A 16,895-nucleotide genomic window follows, 5' to 3' on the forward strand; every position below is an offset into this window, starting at 1 on the left:
AAGATCTTTGTAATCATTCTTTTTAGCTGCAGGCAAAAATTGCTATTTAAGACAAGGGCATCCCTTCCAAAACAAGAACAAGAATGCTGTCCTCAGAGCTTCCAACTTCAAAACACGCCATGGGCGGCCGCCCCAATTAGGAGGATTATCGGGACGTCGGCAGCCCTGCTGGCACGACGGGCTGTGCTTTAAATCCCGCCAACCCCTGTAAGCCAGGAGGCTTTCGATGGGATGCCTTCTCCACCTTTATCCTGGTCCCCAGTGGGGCGTGCCTCACGTAGGAGCAGCGCCCTGTGATAAAGTGTTACCTACCTCAGTTCCAGCCGCAGACATTCCGTCCTGGGCTGCTCTATTCCACTTTCTCAAACGCACGCCAAATACAAGTTGTTCCAACTCTCCCTTTAACACACAGGCCTGGAGATAACCAGCCTTATGAAACTTATGCATACGAGCCTGCCACCCAAACCACCGTGAATACGGAAAGGTTCTGCAACAACACAGGTGTTCGGAGCCAAGGCAGGTGGAGGGTACAGCATGTGTCCAGCTGACATGCAATATGGCGCCCACGCACCTCGGACGGCAGGGACCCATCTGAACACACGGTGTGCCTGTGTGTTCAATCACAGTTTTGTTGTTCTGGTAAGATGTATTACAAACTTTTTCCAAGGCTGGAATTGGGAACTTGCCAGATAAAACCGTAATTTAATTGTTTAGGCATAAATATGACTTGCTGATTAGGGTTTTAAAGCAGATTTCCAATGGATCTCTTGCTGTGAGTGTGTGTGTGTGTGTGTGTGTGTGTTTCTCCAGAGATGTAATGAACAGTTCGAGGCCACTTTTTTTAAATGCCTTATATAATTTTTGAAATAAAAAAATTTATTTCATTTTGAAAAACTTAGGTAACAATCACATTTATTAAAAAACAGGAAGAAGTAAAACGTTTGAAAAAACTGTTTACTCATAACATAAAAATACATTGTAACGGAAAAGGGGAGAGGCTGAAGGAAGGACAAAATATAAAGTAGAAAATATATAGCTACATTTTAAAACTAATCAGGTAAACATCTAAAAACATCTAAAGACATGTATATTAAGGCTACTGCTGTACCTTTGGATACTATTTTTTTTTCTTTTCCTTGTCTTTCTTTTTTTGCCTATATCATACAATTGAAATTAAGTGACTTTCTCCAGATTACTTACATTTGCTAAATTTGGGATAAATTTACTCTGTGGGCCAGTATTTCAACTAATCAATCCCTTCTGTAAGTGAGGAAGAACTGCCTTTTTGACCTAATAATACAGAGCAGAAAAGTCACTTCCTGACACACGCCCCGGTAAGCTGCTGAAACACTTCCCGGTGTGAAGAAATGTGTACCCAGGGTTAACCCCACTGACGCTACAGAAACTTCTTTAGAAACAAGCACTGCAAAGCCTTGATCCAACACATACAGCCAGAAAGAAAACCATGTTCACAAAGCCAGGGGGTATGTACAGCGCAAACATAGCGGAAGCAGCCTCTGTCCACATCCCCGAGGACCTTCAGGTGACGGCAGGCTCCTTAGAGGTGTTCCAGTCCTAGGGCGGTGTGGTCAGGGGCTAACGAGGGTATCTCTGCAACAAGCACTTCCTAAGCACCTAACAAGTGCAAGGCCTCATATCAGGAGCCAGACAATCTAAGATGACTCAAAAAAAGCACCTGGCTTCAAGGAACTCAAAATCAGACAGGGAAGCATACCATTATCAAAGCGTGCTGGCAGCGCACCAGTAAGACAAGGAGAAGTTTCCAGAAGGCCAGGAGGGAAGCGATTCACTATATTTGCAAGAATTGGCCAGGTTTTCCCCTGGGAACCTGAGGCTCATCTGAGAACCACACTGGTGTGGCTTGAATTCTTAAGTACTTTTCACGACCCAAGCACAAAACACCAGGTCCTCCCTGGCTTCTCCCCCGCCATCTCAGCAGTGCCCAGTAATAACCCCACGTCCTGTCGGCTGCACCTCCCAACTCACTCTTGAATCCATGTGCCCAACTCAAGCCAAAGCCATTGTTCCAGAGCACAGATGAGGCCGGTCTCCAGGAGACTCCCAGCCCTTCAGAGGCTCCCCAAGTCTGCAAGATGAAGCCAAACTCCTCACCTTGGCTTCTCAGCGTCTGAACCCCACAGCAGCCCTGGACCCCCGCGTCTAGAGCCCTGAGCCCTACTCCGGCCCAACAGCCTCCCAGTACCCATGCTCATGCTCCCCTCTGGCCCTCACGCCTGCGTCCCTGCCCCACCTGTCATGAGGCTCACCAACCACCACCCAGGTACAGTACAGCCTTCCTGACCTCCTTCAGCCAATGATAAGAGGCTGGTGACCCAACAAGTTGTGAGGGGCAGCCAGACTACCTGGGATTAAAACTCAGTTCTGCCACTACCTGAGGTCAGCTGTGTGACCCTGCGCAAGTGTCTTAGCCTCTCTGTTCCTCAGTCCATTTCTTCATCTTTAAAATGTAAATGATAGCAATGATATCTATTTTATCATACTCCAGTAAAATTTAAATTAATGCATGCAAGCCACAATGTTTATTTACTACACTATAAATCTTCAATGCATCTTAGACGGGATTAATAAGTAATTGTTCAATAAGTGAATGAAATATCAGTGCAAAGGTACCTGGTCACTGGCAATGACAATACATGGTTTAATAAATGCAAAAGGACAAAATAACAGCTAGAAAGCTGGATTCAAAATAGCTAAATAGGAACACCTCTATATATTCACTGGGCCCTTATGGTTTATACAACAACAGGTTATTTAACACAATTAAAAACTCTTTGACCAACAGCTATAATCATTTACAACGAGCACATTCAAACATACGGTAGCTCCAGAACTCTTCGTAGAAATTAAACCTCAATATGGACTGGCTATTAGAGGATATTTGAGAACTACTATTACTTGTGTTAAGTTGGTAATATAGGAAAGTGGTCTTATTCTTTGGAGATATGTAATGAAATATTTAGAGTTGGTTTTTACCAAAGAGAGACGGAGAGAAGGCAAATGTACCAAAATGTTAACAACTCATGAAACTAAAGGTGGGGGGGGGGGGGGGTGTTTATTTCTAACTCTTTCCATTTTTCCGAATTTGGCAAATTTTTCCTAAAAGTTAAAAAAATAAATCCTACTTGCCACTCCAGTAACACAATTAACAGCAAAGCAGCTCTGGGGGACCTGGTAGGCCTCTTCCCCTATCTGCCCCTCCCCCTCCCCCACTCCGCACCCTCCCCAGGCCCCACGGAAGCTCCAGGGCTGTAACAAATGCAGGTTGGGAAACTACCTTTAGTTAACTCAAGTTTTCAAAAGAAAGTCAAAGAAAAATCGTCTGAATAATAGGAACCTGGTTCAACTGAAAAGCAGTGTTTTATTTTAAAAGATCGCTTTCTGATGTTTCAGAGGCTTGCCCAGAGCTGTTAAAGAAACCCACCCATAGGCTCCAGTCGCAAAGCCTTCTGTGGACAACACGAACTCTCACGAACATCAGCCAAAATTCAGTGTATTCTGGCATTCTGAGTGTATTCTGGCATTCCTAACTATCCCTCCCAGCACTTCACGAAGTAAAAAATCAGTAACGCGATGCAGGTTTCCTCTTCCTTATTTGCAACAATAATGTTCTGACCAGTTAAATATGGCGTTATCAGGGAAAAACTGTGAAACATCTCACATTTTAAAATAATAACTATGTCTCTGAATCGACAGGAAATCTTGCCATTTTCTGTACTGTGAATTAAACCAGTACAAAACAAAAGCTGAATGGTTTTGTACTGATTTCCCTACAACTATCGAAGTTAACTTTATTAAAATCTTATCCCGAAAAAGGCACCAGAAGGCTAACCAAATATACTCTCATATTTAGAGTCATTTCCTAAACAATCTAACGCTTAAAGTTGCGGAAACCAAGCAAAGCTGACTGGGAGACACCAGGGAGGAACAAAGGAGCGAGAGGAAAACTGAAAGTCCCGTTTCCTGCACGGAGTCCCCACAAGCAGCACGTGTCAGGGGAGGGAAGCAAAACTGAAGTGGGTGCTGCTTTCCAAATGCCTATCTAGCTTGGCATTTTTTTCAGTTCTGGTTCATGAATTAACCTTATCGCGGTCCTGAAACAGCCCTGGCTCCCTCGAAGCCATGTGGCTTTACTTATCCCCTTCTTCGTCCTCTCGGACCACCTTCCGGGCTGGGGGGGGCACCGATGTCAGCCCGGGATGGATGTCCGCGGGTGCAGGGGGGTGACAGCCCGGTCCTGCGCACATCTCCGCTGACAGGGCATTCCTCAGGAGGGGCTGGAGTGAACGGGAGGAATCGGGGAGGGAGGGAAAACGCCAAAAAGCTCAAAGCAGACAGAACGCTTCTGATATTTACAGGGCTGTCTGCAAAGGCGTATGATGGCTCCAAAAGGCAAATCATAAAATCTAAAAGCAATTACGCTGGTGCGTTTCTGAAGGGTGACTCTCAGACGCGGTTTGTCCCGGCCACAGCTACTACAGGGTCTGCGCAGAAGCCCGTGCGTGTGCTGAGTGGGTGCAAGGCCCAGTTGGTGTTTGAGTATACTGTGTGTGTTTGTTCTCTGGGAAACAATGAGACGGGCTTCACTAGTTACACTGTAGTATTATGAACCATGAATTAAAATACATCATTAACATCCTGGACAAGCTTATCTTACTACTGAGACAAAAAGCCTATTCTCTCAACAAATGGGGGAAAATTCCATCACAACAATGAAGAGTTCCTCTCCCTACAAACCATTCTGTACACCAGTAACAATTACAGGCTTATAGTCCCCAGACTGGGGTCCCGAAGAGCCCCATAAAGTGATGCATTCACTATTGGGAGAGTAAGTACGGCCGATGACAGGCCTGGAGGCGGCTGCTGTTCTCAGACCAATCAATAATCCATTATGAACCAGCTACATTTCCACTCTAAGAAGAAGAAATGAATAAAAGGCGACCAGAATCGGCAGCATTCACAAGAAACTCCACCCACCTCCCCCACTAGGGGAAAGAGGACACAAAACGCCACTATCCCAGGGAGCAGCCGCCAGCAGCAACGCGGCCCCCTGACCACAACAGACCTGATGTGGGGGCAGCCAGAGAACAATGTGCTTAGGTCTTTCTGCTCAAAACATTCATTTTAGAGGTAAAGTCTCCAGCCGGCTTTGTTCAGAAAACGAGGTAGAGTGAAGGAGAATGACAAAACCCCATTTTCTAAAACAAAGGTTCTCTTTAAATTACTTAGCACCCCCCAAATAAATCAAAGCAAGTGCCAACATGCTAGTCCCCAAATGTAAGGAACTGTCCGTAATAAGGCTTTAGTATGCGAACTCTGATCCTTTAAGCACAGCCTGCTCCGGCTCTGCACCTCAGACCACGGGCTGGAGTCATCACGCTATTTATAGCCAAAATGCATATATGACCTAAATGTTATTCTTCCGCAAGTAGGTTACCTTTTATGAAGTTGTTTACCACAAACTGTCAAAAAACCCAAATTAATTCCTGGTCCAAGAGAAAAGAGAGAACTCTGTCTTCCACATAAGTTCAAATAGAAGAACATTTGCTAAGAGTAAAGACAGTATCACAATATATTCTCGAAGTCCCTTGAACATCACTAGTATGAAGCTGCCCGTGTGTCCTTTTACTGAAATATGACCTGGGGGAGGAGGGGCAGCTGAATACACAATCTAATTATGGATTACATTCAGAAAAGTCCAAGAAAAAATAAGGAAGGATATGGAAATTTTCTTTCCACAGTCCTTACCATATCCTGGGAAATTCAAGGTAGTTCTAGAGACTTTAATAAAGGAGTGTCCGTGTGAAAATGAAGAAAAGGGGGTGGCTATTTTTATATCAGAAGGGAAGAAGCCTCGTTACCTTTCTTTTGCTCTCCAAAATTAATGCATTACTGTTACTTGTCATTTACTATTTACTATTTCCTGTCTTAATATTAAGTTGTTGCTTTGCCAATCACTAAAAAAGTAAACTTCACAAAACTAAAAAATAACAGGATCCAGAGCCTGCTCCATAATTTTCTGCAGATAAATGTGCTGTTTAGAGCCCCTTCGTCTGCCACAAAGAGCTGGCGTTAGGGATTTGGAGGTAAATCCAGGCTTCTGGAGCAGCCAGCATTGCTAGTATAGTTAATGATCTTGTCAACATTTCCATTAAGAGCCCCATTTCCAGAAGCTTAGAATTGCATCTCCCCCAAACCCACGGCTCAGATGAAGTCCTGTGGTCACTGAGGGGCCGCTCTCCTTCCCACAAAAACAGAACAAATCACTGGCTATTCATTACAAAAGCCGTGGAAGCACTGGGTTTTCACTTTGACTCTGTCTACATCCTACACTACCATAGTTCAAGCTAAAGTTGCGCATAACTCAGAAACACTGAAAACCTAGGGAACACGAGAGAAAATGAAAACTCATCAATTTCTATCTTTAAAACAAATATGGAAAATCAGAAGGCCTTCGATGAACTGCAGCAAGAACCCAATTTAAAAGTGGCTTAAAAATTTTACAGAGCCTAAACTCAAAACTGTGGAAACTGTTAACTAATTCAGTGTCTTAATATAAAATTTCTTAAAATTTTTCTTAGAAATGATCAGCAGTGAAAACAAAACAATGGTGCAGAAACTCATATTTTTTTACTGAGTGACACTTCCTAGTCGTTACTAAACATGCTTTTTTGAAATTTCTATGAGTTATCATAAAATATATTTTAACTGAAATTTGTTTCTACAAATAAGCTGTATATACTATGCCATGTAAACCAGCAGCAAAGAACAATGTTCACCTCTCAAACACACAGTCCTATTTTCCAACCACTTGATTAAAACCAACATTTCTCTCCTAGTATAAGAATACAGATTGCAATTAATACCTATCTGACATTCTCTCTTCCCTCTGTGCTTTTTGTGAAAGACCCTAGAAGTCCCCACCATCAAATGAAAGAAAGAACTGTGCCCAAGAATACAAAGAGAGATAATTATATGCAGTAAGCCATAAAGCACTCTGTTAAACATTACCTTCCGATGTAGTGCTGTTCAGCACAGAAGTCAGCGCCCAAAAAAATCCCTTCATTAAGAGCTCATAGAGGAAAAACAAACATGTCAATAATCAATTTTACCGAATTCTAAGCAATTGCTTACGCATTTTTTGTTAAAAGAAAAAAATAGATACCCTGAAACTGAGAAGATTTTGATAGGATAGCTGAAAGGCGTATCGTGCAAGGAATTACTTAAGATTTTGTTTATCATTGTACAAACACCAATCAATACTTTAAGATGATCAAAATTACAAAAGGACAAATCTTCCCCAAATGCTTTACTATATATAGCACATGTACTATAACCAGTTGAAATTTTCCAGCTCCATTACTGCCAATAACAACTGTAACATGACCTAGTTTATCACTAACATACACAGCACCTTTGAAAGCAGTTGGCTATTTCAGCCGCTTAAGGAGAGTGATCTATCAGAGAATGTTTACAAAAAGCAATTCCTGACAAAAACGTGATGTCACATCTCCATAGGATTTACCCTGCACTGCCTGTCTAAAAATATTTTTTCAAACACACTTAATGACACATTGCTGCAAGTTCCAGGTTTTGAAGATAAAAGAAGATCTATTCTTTCCTTGCAGGAAACAAAAAAGGATAAACAAGCAAAATTCCACTGCAACTCCCTGTAACAATGTTGTTACATTATTCAGCTACAAAAGTTAAGAAAACTTTGCACCTGAAGTGATCATAAACAACCTTGCAGAAATGAGGGTGGGTGCATTTTTCTAAGCCAAAACATCTTGCCCAGCAACAGCTTCTGGTAAAAATAAATATAAAACGTAACAAGGCATAATGTTTAACTTCAGAATTGCCAACCCCCCCCCCCCAATCCCCTTGGTCCCCAAAGAGGAGAGCTATCTACCCTTTATCCCAGCCTGGGTTATACGGGAATAAAGTATTACACTTTAATGGGGGAAAGCTGTCCTAAGTCAAACAGAAAGACAAACAGCAGTCACACAGTTGCTTTGCAAACATTTTCCAAGAACTCGAAGACCATGACACTAATTCAGTGACTACATCTGGACAGTCCGTTTGGTCACAGAAGGTCCATGTTTGAAATTAAGGTCAGAACAGTCATGGGTCTATGCAGTCGAAGAACGCATTCATTCTAAGACCATGGTCATTTTTCCTCTCTCTTCCTGCAACTTCTCTCCTACCCCAACCTGGAGGCACACAGCAACACACACAACCCTAGACTCCTTTTCTCTGATTTGTCCAATGCAAATGTTGTGAACAGATGTGCAAGGCACTGCTCGGGGACAGATGGAGGCTGGAAAGGATCACTGCCGGCACAGGTGGGGGACTTCAAGGATTCAGGCCCACCCAGGCCTCTCTGCTCCCATTCAGCAGGGTGTAAGCACAGCCAAGGGCAGAGCAGGAGAGCGAGGAGAAGCCCCTGGCAGCCCATGCTTGTGTTTCCAGATACTATCACATCTGATTCAAGAAAATTACATTTGCCTTTATGAAAACAAACCACAGAAACAAGTACCTGGTGAAAGAGGAGGCTACTTAAAAACTTACTCTCAACAGGCACGTGAGATGCACCAATGCAAGTCTGTCTCACAGACCCTGCAGTTAACACACGTGACACGCTACACAGAGCTCTCCATGCACAAACCTCTGTAGGAGAGAAAGAAAACGAGCGTGTGTGTGCAGCTTGCCCACAGAACCAACAAGGTACTGAAAAATGACTCCAAAGTGTGCTTCCACCTCGATTATCTAAATGAGCTGCTATTCCATTATTCTTTAATAAACACAATTGACAACCAGAGAGACCATTGTTACCTCCCCGGTTCCCCTCCCGGAGACTGGGCTCGGCATCCTCATACAGTCAGATATCGTCTGTAACTCAAGGAGGATGGTGGGTCCCATCAATAATTAGATGCCACCAAACTCACTCATTCCTTTGTCACTCCAGATAAAGACAGCATCAGTGCTCGCCCCTCTTCTCAGGAGCCCTGGCGAACGTGAAACAATAGATGCTCACTTTAGCTCACGCTCCTGGCCTGATTTCTTTGGCAGCTTAAACTGCTCAAGCAGAACCCTTTTCTGCCTTGCTAACTCTGGGGCGATGAGCAGTAGTGCCTATTCAGGGACCTTGCTGCAAAACAAAATCTGGATGACTAAGAATTGGAGGCAAGAGAGATAAGCACGCTGGAGACCTTGCTCAACTAAAGGCCCCAAAATCTTGCTTCCATTTTATCCATCAATAACTAAGAAGGAGACTGTCATCCACTTAGCTGGTGTTAAGTCACATAAACCAGTGTGTTAAAGTCGGCTCAGGGATTAGCCTATCCCGGCCAGCCTTCTGGGACCCACAGCTTCAAGCTAAGGAGGAGTCCACCCAAGTCCAGAGCATCAGGACACCCTCAATGTGCTTCGTAACTTTAGCCTGCCATCCACAGTCCAGGCCTCCTCCCGGGAATGTGTGTGTAGCTCATTCTCACTGGGCCACACGGTCAAACCCGACGGTCAGAATGAAGACGCAGGTCGAGACTCTGCTGCTGCATCTTTATCTGGGTAACGTAACTCAGAAGGCGAAACTCACTGATTCACATGGGGGGCTGGGGGGTGGGGGGAGCCAGTGGCTCCATCCTAAACACAAATACTTTCTCAGCTTTACACTTAAAATCCTTTTTCCGAGCTATTCATACAAACATATAATACTGCTTTCAATTTCTTCTTTTACGTTTACTCTGAGTTTTGTTGTTTTCCAAAATCACTTTGCTGCACTAAGTATGCCTCTGTTATATTGTGCTGTGAGGCTGGGTAAATCACGCACAGGTACCACCTGTTTTATCTGCAACAGTGGAAGCCACAGAAACGGAAGACTACAGGCTTCAGATGTGTCATCAGGCTAAATTAAGCTGACAGCGCAGGAGAAGGGTTATGCAGTCTGCCAGTAAGACAACACGCAGTGAACAAAAAGACATTCCCTTTAAGCATGTGTAGGTATACGTTTATTACACCACATGTATGTGGCAAAGAAAAAGATCTACAAATGTTCCTTGCATGTAAGATTCCTCTCTAGAAAGTTCTCAACAAGGAGCTTCAGGAATTATAAACAATTTTAAGCTTTCTCTCCTTCTTAAACTGAACATATCTCCACTTTTGATAAGCAGAGCCATATTTGTTTTCTTTGAGAAGGGCAGTTATCTCAAACTAGTTCTTAAAGCCCTGAAGGGAAACTATGCTAACTAAATAAGAAATCTTCCAAAACTAAATCCAAGTGCAAAATCATGCTTTAAAGAGGGATTGGGCGGGGCCTGTAATGCCAGCACTGTGGGAGACTGAGGTGGAAGGATCACCTGAGCCCAGCAGTTCAAGACCAGCCTGGGCAAAATAAGAAGACCCCATCTCTATATAAAGATTAAAAAATAAAAATCAGCCGAGCGTGGCAGCACATGCCTGTGGTCCCAGCTACTCAAGAGGCTGAGGCGGGAAGATCCCTGACGCCGGGGAGGTCGAGGCTGCAGTGAGCCATGATCATGCCACTGCACTCCATCCTAGGTGGCTGACTCACACCCTGTCTCAAAATAAAAATTAAAAAGAGTGATATGGGGGCAACTCCCACCACTGACTTGGGTCTCAGGGACAGAAGGGTGCCAGAAATAATCAACATTTTTTTTAAACCCAAGGAGGTTCCCTTTGTAAGAACATGTCGATCCAGTCTTGGAATCTAGCAGGAAAATTCCTTTCCATGCCACTCTCTGAAAAGACAGCTCACTAGGACACAAATGGAAAATACTCTTTTACTTCTGCAGAGATAAGCTTCTTCTCACCTTCAAGGCCCAATGTACTTTGCAGCTACTTATTTGAAATGATACCCACCTCGGCTGGATACGTTTACCTCGCACATCAGGCGCACCATGGTTTTAAATACGCAGAGGGCCATTTTCCTCCTGACGCTTCAATGCCATCATTTACTTAGCTAATAAGTGCCACAGTAGGTCCTCAGTTAACATCATCTATAGCTTCTTGGAAACTGCAACTTAATGAGAAATGACAAACAGAAATCCTTGACAAAGTCGCTTTGTTTTAAAGCTGATGTGAAAAGTAAACATGAGTTTCATTTTACATCCTTTCACTTCTATTTGCAGTTTCCAAAACCCTACAGACAGCACTGCGGACCTGCAGTGCATGGAGCTCCAATTCCTGACGGGCCCAGGTCCTTACAAAAAGGTGCTTTGCAAGGAAAATTAAGAAAAAGAAAACATGAGTGGGGTGGAGTTAAAAGGTTCCTATTTTCAAAGACTCTTGGGCTTCTCTCCCAAGCAAGCATCCTGCACGAGGCTCACTCTCCCTCCCAACACAGATGTTTCAGGGGGCATTTTCTAGAGAGGTACAAAGGAAATCCTGTCCCTGAGAGGACCAAGGGCACAGGAGTAGCGCTCGGGACCCTCAGGAGGGGGCACACACTGCGGGCAATGCCAGGCCTCACCGTCATGTGTGTGCGTGCCTGCGTGTAAAGGTTAGAGTGTATGACAGTGAGTGTGGAAGCAGCTGGGTGGACATGAGAGAGACTGAGTGTCATGTGTGAGCGTGTGCTAGTGCACCCGAGGGGGTGTGTGGGTGTGTGTCTGAGAGAGCACATGTGTGTGATCTCTTAACCTACAAAAGCACTCATTCAAATACCCTACCTGGAGGCAAACACGCATGTCCACTTCCAACAATCTACCAGCAACACTCGCGCCCATGTGCCTGGATTACCAGCTTTGCACAGAGCCAGATGCTGCAGCAGTGACGGGGTACCGGGCCCACCTGCCACCCCTCTCCTGTGCGTAGGGCGCTCTCTCCCTGCCCCGAGCTTCAGCTTCTCTTCCATGCACGGTCACTGCTGGAGGCACACTGGACCCAGTGCCAGCTCGGGAAATCCTGGGCTGGTGACAGCCCTGACCTGTGGCCATCATCCACTCAACCTCACTGCGCCCTTCCACAGGCACCCAAGCTCTCTGAGGACAGCCGTCCTAGCTTCGTTTGTGGGAGAAAACTCTGGCCCTCCACTGCTGGCCAGGGAGGCCTCTCATGCCAAGCTGGCCCTGAGCTCGGCCCAGGATTTGTGCCATTCAGGACATGGCAGCCGTGTGCACCCCATTGGGGACCGCGTCGCCTCCCTTGGAATGTATTCCAGCACTGTCTGCCATGATGCCAAGAGCAACCACTTCTCAATACCAAGCCTTTAAACGTCCAGCAGCTCCATAGCCCAGGTCAGAGTGGCCCAACCTCCCCTGGACCTGACGGGGGGGCTTCAGAAAGTGCCAGGGCAGGAGGCAGAACTGGAAGCCTCACGCTACACCAGGCACTGCTCCTGGAGCGCAGTGGGTATCCCATCACAACGCGGGTGGATTCAGGGCCAACTGCAGGCCCCCGGAGATGAGGTTAGACGGTGGCAGGCAGGCTAAGAACAGGCGATCCGACAGGCACAAGAAGGAACATGCTGATGATAAAGAAACGCCGGGTGGGGTCTTTACGCAGACAGCCTCCTTGGCATCGGGCAGGTCTGTCTCACCAGTCCCAAATAATGAATCACGTCCACCGCACTAGAATGCCGTCTTTTAACCACTATCAACATACGCCAAGGAATGCTTCCACTAACAAATGGGAAGAATGCCCAGAAAACACCGCACTGCATTTCTGGACCAGGACTCGTTCTGTTGGAATGTGCCTACCAAACACAGCAAGGGGCAACACTCACCCGAAGGTTGAAACAGGCGGAACTCCGATGACTCCTGGTGCTGTTAGCAATCATAAATCCTCATCCTGGCACACAGTACAGGAGGTGCCTCTGTCTGCACTCACCGTCCAGGGTCCTCCTCCGTCTCTGTGATGCCACCCTCGTTTCACAGACGAGGACACTGAGGGTCAAAGCTGAGGGCCACATCCCTCGCCAAGGCTGTGAGCCCATTCCCTATCTTCCTGCCTCCCCGTTACCACCTTCCAGGCCCCCGCTCTCTGGTGCCTGGAACGAGCATTCTGGAGTTGTCAGAACATTCCTTGACCTTCCAATAAAAGGGATACAATCTAAATACAAAGTAACATCCTGGGCTACAAAAGCGACCACAGTGGCCATCACCTATGAACCTCTAAGACCCCAAATCAACACGAAGCAAGAGGCCACCATCCTGAGCAGCTGGCAAGTCGGCCACCGCACAGTAACAAAAACTGGGAGGAAGAGGGCTGATCGATCCTGTTTTCCTCCCTTTTTCAACGACCCCAGTTGCTCATGAAAGACAAGTAGCTCTACCCTGCTTCTGTTCAGGGCTAGAGAGGTTCTGGAATTGTGCAAGCAATGTCAGAGCACACCTCAAGAGAGCGATCACTTGCAAAAAGCTACAGTGAAAATAAGAATCAAAACTCCCAAACCGGAGAAGCCATGCCACATGATCGCCTCGTTCGTTCAAGGAAGGTAATTACTTACCCCTTTGTTTTTCCAGAAGTAACAGAAGGGCCTTTTTAAACAACATACTGCCCGCCGCAGTGGCTCACGCCTGTAGTCCCAGCACTTTAGGAACCCGAGGCAGGTGGATCAATTGAGGTCAGGGAGACCAGCCTGGCCAACACAGTGAAACCTCATCTCTACTACAACTAGAAAAAAAAAAATCAGCCAGGCCTGGTGGCACATGCCTGTAATTCCAGCTACTTGGGAGGCTGAGGCAGGACGATCGCTTGAACCCGGGAGGCGGAGGTTGCAGTGAGGTGAGATCATGCCACTGCACTCCAACCTGGGCAACAGAGCCTGACTCCATCTCAAAAAATAAATAAATAAATAAAAATAACAACATACCGAATGGGGCTGACTTATCTGCCTAAGCCAAGCTCCTCCTGGACACTCCGTCGTCACTGCACACTGACCATGTAATGGTGAGGCCAGTGCCTCGTCCAACAGAACACCGGTCACCACGACCACAACAGGCACTGTGAAAACCATGTTGGCTTCCTCCGAGCCCTGTGGTACACGCCACTTTTCCCACCCTCTGCTGCCTCCCTGACCAAGAGGGCCCAGGGGACCAGCGTCTCCACACACCTGGGACTGACCTGTTGGGCTGCACCACTTGAGAGGCCCTGGATCACCCTATTTAATGTGACCTTTAGAGGAAATTTGGGGGTGGAAAGGGTCATTTGTCACCTATAATTTCTGCAATTGTCGGAGATTCATTTGTAGGACACAAACGTTTTGCAATCTTGCCATCCAAACGTAAAATCAGAAAACATACAGCGGGTGCTTAAAACAGGTGCCTGGCACACAGTGGGCGCTTGACAAATTCAAGATCCCTTCCTCTTCAGGTCTTCATCCAAGGTTCAGCACTACCAAAAATATGCAAGGACCACACGGGAACCAGCTTGAGGCTCGTCACCAACAGGTGAGGGGACCAGGTCTCATCAGATGTTTAACAGGTATCCCCCAAGTGCCCGCCATGGGCCGGACCAGCTACCAGGCAAGAAACCCTGGGCAGCCTCACCTGGACGGGAAGGGTGCGGCGCCCAGCCCTGCAGGCATGTGGTGTGTGGGGAAACTGCTCCGCCCGCCTCCTGTGACTCTGTGGAGATGATCTTGCCCAAGCCCAGATACCAAGAGTGCGGGCCCTGACTCCCACCCTTCCCACATCCGGTTACCTTTTAAATTAATATGACATTTTGTATATTCCTTCCAGCATCTACCTTTTTTTCAAAGTGTTTCTGCCACAGAAGCGTGTTCCCAGCCTCCACCGATGAGCGCTGGTGACAATGCCTACGGGACACTCTTCCACGCCAGAGGCCACCCCACCACGGTGGGAAGCGGGCAGGACCTGCACCGGCAGCTCCAGATTTGCAAAACTCAGAGACGGCTTTGTACGAATCCCAAGAAAACCATTTCACTACTTTAATCAAACGATGACCCAATCAATTACTGAAGAACACCACAAGACAGTTCACACCACGTCTTCCTGTTCCTACAAGGGACCTACAGTCCAACACAGGCACTCCTCCAACGCCCCTTTAGTTTAGAAACATCGCTGTCAGGGCAGGTCTCAGCAGAGAGATTAGCGGTCCACCTCATTAAAGACCCACCTAGTAACAACCGAAACCTGCCCCTCTGCGGACGCAGATGAAGCCTGCACCACACAATTCCATCACTGCGTTGGGCGGCTCTGCTCCGGCACCTCCCAGAAGGGAAGAGAGCTGTCTGCCCAAAAACATCGCCTAACTGTAATAAGCTGTGCAAACTTGGGCAAGAAAAGAAAGTGGGTCTTACTCATATGCAAGCTAATATCCTCGAGCAATAGTTTTCTGGATCATAAAAACGAATGGACCCCCACCCCAGGAGCACCAAGTTCTACAATCAGCTTACACTGGCTGTTTTTCAGCAGAAAACCTCATTCACACTGTGATCCCTATGTCCTCATCAAAGTAGCCCACAGAGGCGGCTTCCCAGTTATGTGCTCTGGTTTAATTATTTTTCTTCTATTTACCATCATTTTACATTTTTCTAGCCATGCCAAGAAAAGCAACCCTACACCACAAAGTAAAAACTGTTGTTTTAAGCTTGATCGAAATTCCAGGTTTGTGAAACCGAAGTCGGACAGATTGACAGGAAGGTGATCCAACTGCACACCTACCTGGGCTTTCCTGGGAATGTGGATATGCAATGACAACGCTCCCAGTTGGATGCTGGTACTCTCAGCTAAAACTGTTCAGAGAAGGACCGAACTCCACTCGGCCTCTCTCAGATTCTGAAATGAGGAAAAGTTTAGTATTCATCGAATTATGTTTTTAAGAACCATTTGCCACTGCTTCTCTTTAAGAAAAATTAAAACAATGCCCAAGGACTTTCTGGGGCTACCGTAGATATTTTCAGAATGAATTAAGTCACCCCAAGGGGGGCTGCTAGGAAAATCCCACACAGTGTGGTTTCTAATAGGACTTCCCACATCTGTGAGGGGCAGCCAGGAGCAGGAGAAGCATTCAGCAGTCACAGCACAAACGCAGCAGCGGAGGTAACCAGGACGCCGCCTAACTGTAGCAGCAAAACAATCTGCATTTGGTTGTCAATCCAGGCTATCAAAATGTCACCAGGGAACACCTGCTATGCATATGCACTGAGCTCCTGGCATGGGATGCGCTTGGTGTGCGCATCACACTGCTGACCGCCAGAAATGCCAGGCCCCTAGGTGACGCTTGTTCTTGTTGGGGATGGGTCTGTGGGGCACCACCTACTCACCTCCCCCGCAGCATCTGAGTTTACAAAACAGGCCAGGGGACTGGGGAGCCAGTCTGTGACCTTAATGCAGATGTGCCCACTGAAATCGGTGTCCCACTTAAACCTGGGACCACAGAATCCCCAAATGTTTCAGGGTGTGGCACAGCTCTCACTAAACTTGAAAGTCATTCCAAAGAGATTTGACAGCGAGCTTTAAAACAGACACTTGCAAAATATTCATAATAAACTATTTCCACTGCATGAGCAATAAGCAGTCCTTGAAAGCTTATGTTCTCAGTCCTGAATTACACACACTTTTCAAAAGGAAAAAAGACAGAAGAAGATCCAGCGAAACAAGATTTCCCCATCACTTCCCGTTCTTTACAGCATCACGTGATGTTTCTCCATATACAGTCTCAGAAGTGGGACTCAAGGCCGGGCGCAGTTGCTCACACCTGTCATCCCAGCACTTTGGGAGGCTGAGGTGGGCAGGAGTTCAAGACCAGCCTGGCCAACGTGGTAAAACCCCGTCTGTACTAAAAATACAAAAAATTTTTTGGACATTAAAAATTTTTAATGTACTAAAGGTACCTTAAAAATGTGGCATGTGGTGGTGTGTGCCTGTAGTCCC

General features: G+C 46.3%; 1 protein-coding gene across 16 annotated transcripts in view; it reads right to left on the bottom strand.

Annotated features, from left to right (window-relative positions):
* ZNF516 (zinc finger protein 516) overlaps positions 1 to 16,895 on the bottom strand; it is a 152,207-nt gene that overhangs the window by 104,480 nt on the left and 30,832 nt on the right. For 3 of the 16 annotated variants that reach the window (XM_063653838.1, XM_063653833.1, XM_063653842.1), the window contains exon 2: positions 15,684 to 15,797. The exons of 12 other annotated variants lie outside the window; for them this stretch is intronic. The gene's annotated coding sequence lies outside the window, so the exon portion shown is untranslated. Of the gene's footprint in view, positions 1 to 7,050; positions 7,072 to 15,683; positions 15,798 to 16,895 lie in introns of those variants that run through there. One more of the 16 variants, XM_063653835.1, reaches the window with a different exon arrangement.

Source organism: Pongo pygmaeus, chromosome 17 (assembly GCF_028885625.2).
Source record: "Pongo pygmaeus isolate AG05252 chromosome 17, NHGRI_mPonPyg2-v2.0_pri, whole genome shotgun sequence".
Lineage (NCBI taxonomy): Eukaryota > Metazoa > Chordata > Mammalia > Primates > Hominidae > Pongo > Pongo pygmaeus.